Genomic DNA, 6,228 nt, shown 5'->3' with positions numbered 1-6,228 from the left:
AGAACATGTATGCAAAGTTTCATCAGTGCAGCCCTCAACAAATAGCTGCAGTGACCTTTTGAATTTCCTAAAGTCACAGATGCAAGACAATGGGGAGATGATTGACTTTATTTTTCACACAACATTAGGGGGGGTCATGGCTGAACCATACGAGCTAGGGGTTTGAAATTTGGCATGCATTAACTACTTATTGGTATGAACAAGTGTGCAAAGTCTCATAGAGGCAAGCCTTTCACAACATCTTTGGTGTAATTTTAAATTTATAATTACAGGATATTATATGCTTCATATTAAGCTGAGGGGGCCCTCACAGCTGAACCATACCAGATAGAGGTCTGAAATTTGTTGTGCATTAACTACTTTTTGCTATAAACAATTGTGCAAAGTTTCATAGAGGCAAGCCTTTCACAACAAATTTGGTGTAATTTTAAAGTTTTAATGTATGGATATTATATTCCTCATATTAAGTTCAGGGGGCCCTCACAGCTAAACCCTACCAGATAGGGGTGTGAAATTTTGCAAGCACTAACTACTTTTGGTTCTGAAAAAGTGTGCAAAGTCTCATAGAGGGAAACCTTTCACAACATCGTTGGTGTAATTTTAAAGTTTTAATGTATGGATATTATATTCCTCATATTAAGCTCAGGGGTCCCCCACAGCTAAACCCTACCAGATAGGGGTGTGAAATTTTGCAAGCACTAACTACTTTTGGGTCTGAAAAAGTGTGCAAAGTCTCATAGAGGCAAGCCTTTCACAACATCGTTGGTGTAATTTTAAAGTTTTAATTTATGGATATTATATTCCTCATATTAAGCTCAGGGGTCCCCCACAGCTGACCCGTACCAGCTAGAGGTCTGAAATTTGGCTTGCATCAACTACTTATGGGTATGAACAAGTGTGCAAAGTCTCATAGAGGGAAGCCTTTCACAACAGATTTGGTGTAATTTTAAATTTATAATTATAGGATATTACCTGCCTCATATTATGCTCAGGGGGGCCTCACCGCTGAACCGTACTAGCTGAAGGTCTGAAATTAGGCAAGAATTAAGTACTTCTGTGTCTGAACGACTGTGCAAAGTCTCATGGAGGTAATCCTTTCACAAAATCTTTGGTGTAATTTTAAAGTTTTAATGTATGGATATTATATTCCTCATATTAAGTTCAGGGGGCCCTCACAGCTAAACCCTACCAGATAGGGGTGTGAAATTTTGCAAGCACTAACTACTTTTGGGTCTGAAAAAGTCTGCAAAGTCTCATAGAGGGAAGCCTTTCACAACATCGTTGGTGTAATTTTAAAGTTTTAATGTATGGATATTATATTCCTCATATTAAGCTCAGGGGTCCCCCACAGCTAAACCCTACCAGATAGGGGTGTGAAATTTTGCAAGCACTAACTACTTTTGGGTCTGAAAAAGTGTGCAAAGTCTCATAGAGGCAAGCCTTTCACAACATCGTTGGTGTAATTTTAAAGTTTTAATGTATGGATATTATATTCCTCATATTAAGTTCAGCGGGCCCTCACAGCTGAACCATACCAGCTAGTCGTCTGAAATTTGGTATACCTAAACTAGATGTAGGTTTGAACATGTTTGCCAAGTTTCATAAGTGTAGCCGTGACCCCTGACCTGCAGTGACCATTTGAATCTGCCAAGGTTGCCAATGTTAAGTGAATGGATGCACCCCACCTATCATTTGACAGGCCATAACTGCATGTAGGAGTAGCCTAGGAAGATGCTTAAAAGTGTTCCTGAAACTAGACAGTCTGCTCTTGAATCACATCTATACATGTCTGTTAAGATTATGCCTTTTTCATTTGAAACAAGCTTGATTTTTATCATAAGTGGCTGCAATGCAGTATATAGGCCGCGACATTCCAAATAAAAAATATTTTTCTCTAGTCGGTCCATTGAGATGCATTGGGAGCCATTCCAGAGAAAAAATATTATTCTCTAATCTAAAATGATTGGAGCAGACCCACCTATCGTTTGTCAGGTGATATTTCTGTGTGGTATAGAAATAGTGGCCTGAAAATCAGTGTTCACACACTAGACATATGTCAGAACATGTATGCAAAGTTTCATCAGTGCAGCCCTCAACAAATAGCTGCAGTGACCTTTTGAATTTCCTAAAGTCACAGATGCAAGACAATGGGGAGATGATTGACTTTATTTTTCACACAACATTAGGGGGGGTCATGGCTGAACCATACGAGCTAGGGGTTTGAAATTTGGCATGCATTAACTACTTATTGGTATGAACAAGTGTGCAAAGTCTCATAGAGGTAAGCCTTTCACAACATCTTTGGTGTAATTTTAAATGTATAATTACAGGATATTATATGCTTCATATTAAGCTGAGGGGGCCCTCACAGCTGAACCATACCAGATAGAGGTCTGAAATTTGTTGTGCATTAACTACTTTTTGCTATAAACAATTGTGCAAAGTTTCATAGAGGCAAGCCTTTCACAACAAATTTGGTGTAATTTTAAAGTTTTAATGTATGGATATTATATTCCTCATATTAAGTTCAGGGGGCCCTCACAGCTAAACCCTACCAGATAGGGGTGTGAAATTTTGCAAGCACTAACTACTTTTGGTTCTGAAAAAGTGTGCAAAGTCTCATAGAGGGAAACCTTTCACAACATCGTTGGTGTAATTTTAAAGTTTTAATGTATGGATATTATATTCCTCATATTAAGCTCAGGGGTCCCCCACAGCTAAACCCTACCAGATAGGGGTGTGAAATTTTGCAAGCACTAACTACTTTTGGGTCTGAAAAAGTGTGCAAAGTCTCATAGAGGCAAGCCTTTCACAACATCGTTGGTGTAATTTTAAAGTTTTAATTTATGGATATTATATTCCTCATATTAAGCTCAGGGGTCCCCCACAGCTGACCCGTACCAGCTAGAGGTCTGAAATTTGGCTTGCATCAACTACTTATGGGTATGAACAAGTGTGCAAAGTCTCATAGAGGGAAGCCTTTCACAACAGATTTGGTGTAATTTTAAATTTATAATTATAGGATATTACCTGCCTCATATTATGCTCAGGGGGGCCTCACCGCTGAACCGTACTAGCTGAAGGTCTGAAATTAGGCAAGAATTAAGTACTTCTGTGTCTGAACGACTGTGCAAAGTCTCATGGAGGTAATCCTTTCACAAAATCTTTGGTGTAATTTTAAAGTTTTAATGTATGGATATTATATTCCTCATATTAAGTTCAGGGGGCCCTCACAGCTAAACCCTACCAGATAGGGGTGTGAAATTTTGCAAGCACTAACTACTTTTGGGTCTGAAAAAGTCTGCAAAGTCTCATAGAGGCAAGCCTTTCACAACATCGTTGGTGTAATTTTAAAGTTTTAATTTATGGATATTATATTCCTCATATTAAGCTCAGGGGTCCCCCACAGCTGATCCGTATGAGCTAGAGGTCTGGAATTTGTTGTGCATTAACTACTTTTTGCTATAAACCATTGTGCAAAGTCTCATGGAGGCAAGCCTTTCACAACAGATTTGGTGTAATTTTAAATTTATAATTACAGGATATTATATGCCTCATATTAAGCTGAGGGGGCCCTCACAGCTGAACCGTACCAGATAGAGGTCTGAAATTTGTTGTGCATTAACTACTTTTTGCTATAAACAATTGTGCAAAGTTTCATAGAGGCAAGCCTTTCACAACAACTTTGGTGTAATTTTAAAGTTTTAATTACAGGATATTATCTGCCTCATATTATGCTCAGGGGGGCCTCACCGCTGAACCGTACCAGCTGGAGCTCTGAAATTTGGCAGAAATTAACTACTTCTGTGTCTGAACGACTGTGCAAAGTCTCATGGAGGTAAGCCTTTCACAACAACTTTGGTGTAATTTTAAAGTTTTAATGTATGGATATTATATTCCTCATATTAAGTTCAGCGGGCCCTCACAGCTGAACCATACCAGCTAGTCGTCTGAAATTTGGTATACCTAAACTAGATGTAGGTTTGAACATGTTTGCCAAGTTTCATAAGTGTAGCCGTGACCCCTGACCTGCAGTGACCATTTGAATCTGCCAAGGTTGCCAATGTTAAGTGAATGGATGCACCCCACCTATCATTTGACAGGCCATAACTGCATGTAGGAGTAGCCTAGGAAGATGCTTAAAAGTGTTCCTGAAACTAGACAGTCTGCTCTTGAATCACATCTATACATGTCTGTTAAGATTATGTCTTTTTCATTTGAAACAAGCTTGATTTTTATCATAAGTGGCTGCAATGCAGTATATAGGCCGCGACATTCCAAATAAAAAATATTTTTCTCTAGTCGGTCCATTGAGATGCATTGGGAGCCATTCCAGAGAAAAAATATTATTCTCTAATCTAAAATGATTGGAGCAGACCCACCTATCTTTTGTCAGGTGATATTTCTGTGTGGTATAGAAATAGTGGCCTGAAAATCAGTGTTCACACACTAGACATATGTCAGAACATGTATGCAAAGTTTCATCAGTGCAGCCCTCAACAAATAGCTGCAGTGACCTTTTGAATTTCCTAAAGTCACAGATGCAAGACAATGGGGAGATGATTGACTTTATTTTTCAAAAAACATTAGGGGGTGTCACAGCTGACCCGTACCAGCTAGAGGACTGAAATTTGGCAGGCATCAACTACTTATGGGTATGAACAAGTGTGCAAAGTCTCATGGAGGCAAGCCTTTCACAACAGATTTGGTGTAATTTTAAATTTATAATTACAGGATATTATATGCTTCATATTAAGCTGAGGGGGCCCTCACAGCTGAACCATACCAGATAGAGGTCTGAAATTTGTTGTGCATTAACTACTTTTTGCTATAAACAATTGTGCAAAGTTTCATAGAGGCAAGCCTTTCACAACAACTTTGGTGTAATTTTAAAGTTTTAATGTATGGATATTATATTCCTCATATTAAGTTCAGGGGGCCCTCACAGCTAAACCCTACCAGATAGGGGTGTGAAATTTTGCAAGCACTAACTACTTTTGGGTCTGAAAAAGTCTGCAAAGTCTCATAGAGGGAAGCCTTTCACAACATCGTTGGTGTAATTTTAAAGTTTTAATGTATGGATATTATATTCCTCATATTAAGTTCAGGGGTCCCCCACAGCTAAACCCTACCAGATAGGGGTGTGAAATTTTGCAAGCACTAACTACTTTTGGGTCTGAAAAAGTGTGCAAAGTCTCATAGAGGCAAGCCTTTCACAACATCGTTGGTGTAATTTTAAAGTTTTAATGTATGGATATTATATTCCTCATATTAAGTTCAGCGGGCCCTCACAGCTGAACCATACCAGCTAGTCGTCTGAAATTTGGTATACCTAAACTAGATGTAGGTTTGAACATGTTTGCCAAGTTTCATAAGTGTAGCCGTGACCCCTGACCTGCAGTGACCATTTGAATCTGCCAAGGTTGCCAATGTTAAGTGAATGGATGCACCCCACCTATCATTTGACAGGCCATAACTGCATGTAGGAGTAGCCTAGGAAGATGCTTAAAAGTGTTCCTGAAACTAGACAGTCTGCTCTTGAATCACATCTATACATGTCTGTTAAGATTATGCCTTTTTCATTTGAAACAAGCTTGATTTTTATCATAAGTGGCTGCAATGCAGTATATAGGCCGCGACATTCCAAATAAAAAATATTTTTCTCTAGTCGGTCCATTGAGATGCATTGGGAGCCATTCCAGAGAAAAAATATTATTCTCTAATCTAAAATGATTGGAGCAGACCCACCTATCGTTTGTCAGGTGATATTTCTGTGTGGTATAGAAATAGTGGCCTGAAAATCAGTGTTCACACACTAGACATATGTCAGAACATGTATGCAAAGTTTCATCAGTGCAGCCCTCAACAAATAGCTGCAGTGACCTTTTGAATTTCCTAAAGTCACAGATGCAAGACAATGGGGAGATGATTGACTTTATTTTTCACACAACATTAGGGGGGGTCATGGCTGAACCATACGAGCTAGGGGTTTGAAATTTGGCATGCATTAACTACTTATTGGTATGAACAAGTGTGCAAAGTCTCATAGAGGTAAGCCTTTCACAACATCTTTGGTGTAATTTTAAATTTATAATTACAGGATATTATATGCTTCATATTAAGCTGAGGGGGCCCTCACAGCTGAACCATACCAGATAGAGGTCTGAAATTTGTTGTGCATTAACTACTTTTTGCTATAAACAATTGTGCAAAGTTTCATAGAGGCAA

The sequence above is a fragment of the Paramormyrops kingsleyae genome, chromosome 7 (genome assembly GCF_048594095.1).
Source record: "Paramormyrops kingsleyae isolate MSU_618 chromosome 7, PKINGS_0.4, whole genome shotgun sequence".
Taxonomy (NCBI): Eukaryota; Metazoa; Chordata; class Actinopteri; order Osteoglossiformes; family Mormyridae; genus Paramormyrops; species Paramormyrops kingsleyae.
The sequence above is the reverse complement of the archived record's forward strand: the minus strand, read 5'-3'. Positions refer to the sequence as shown.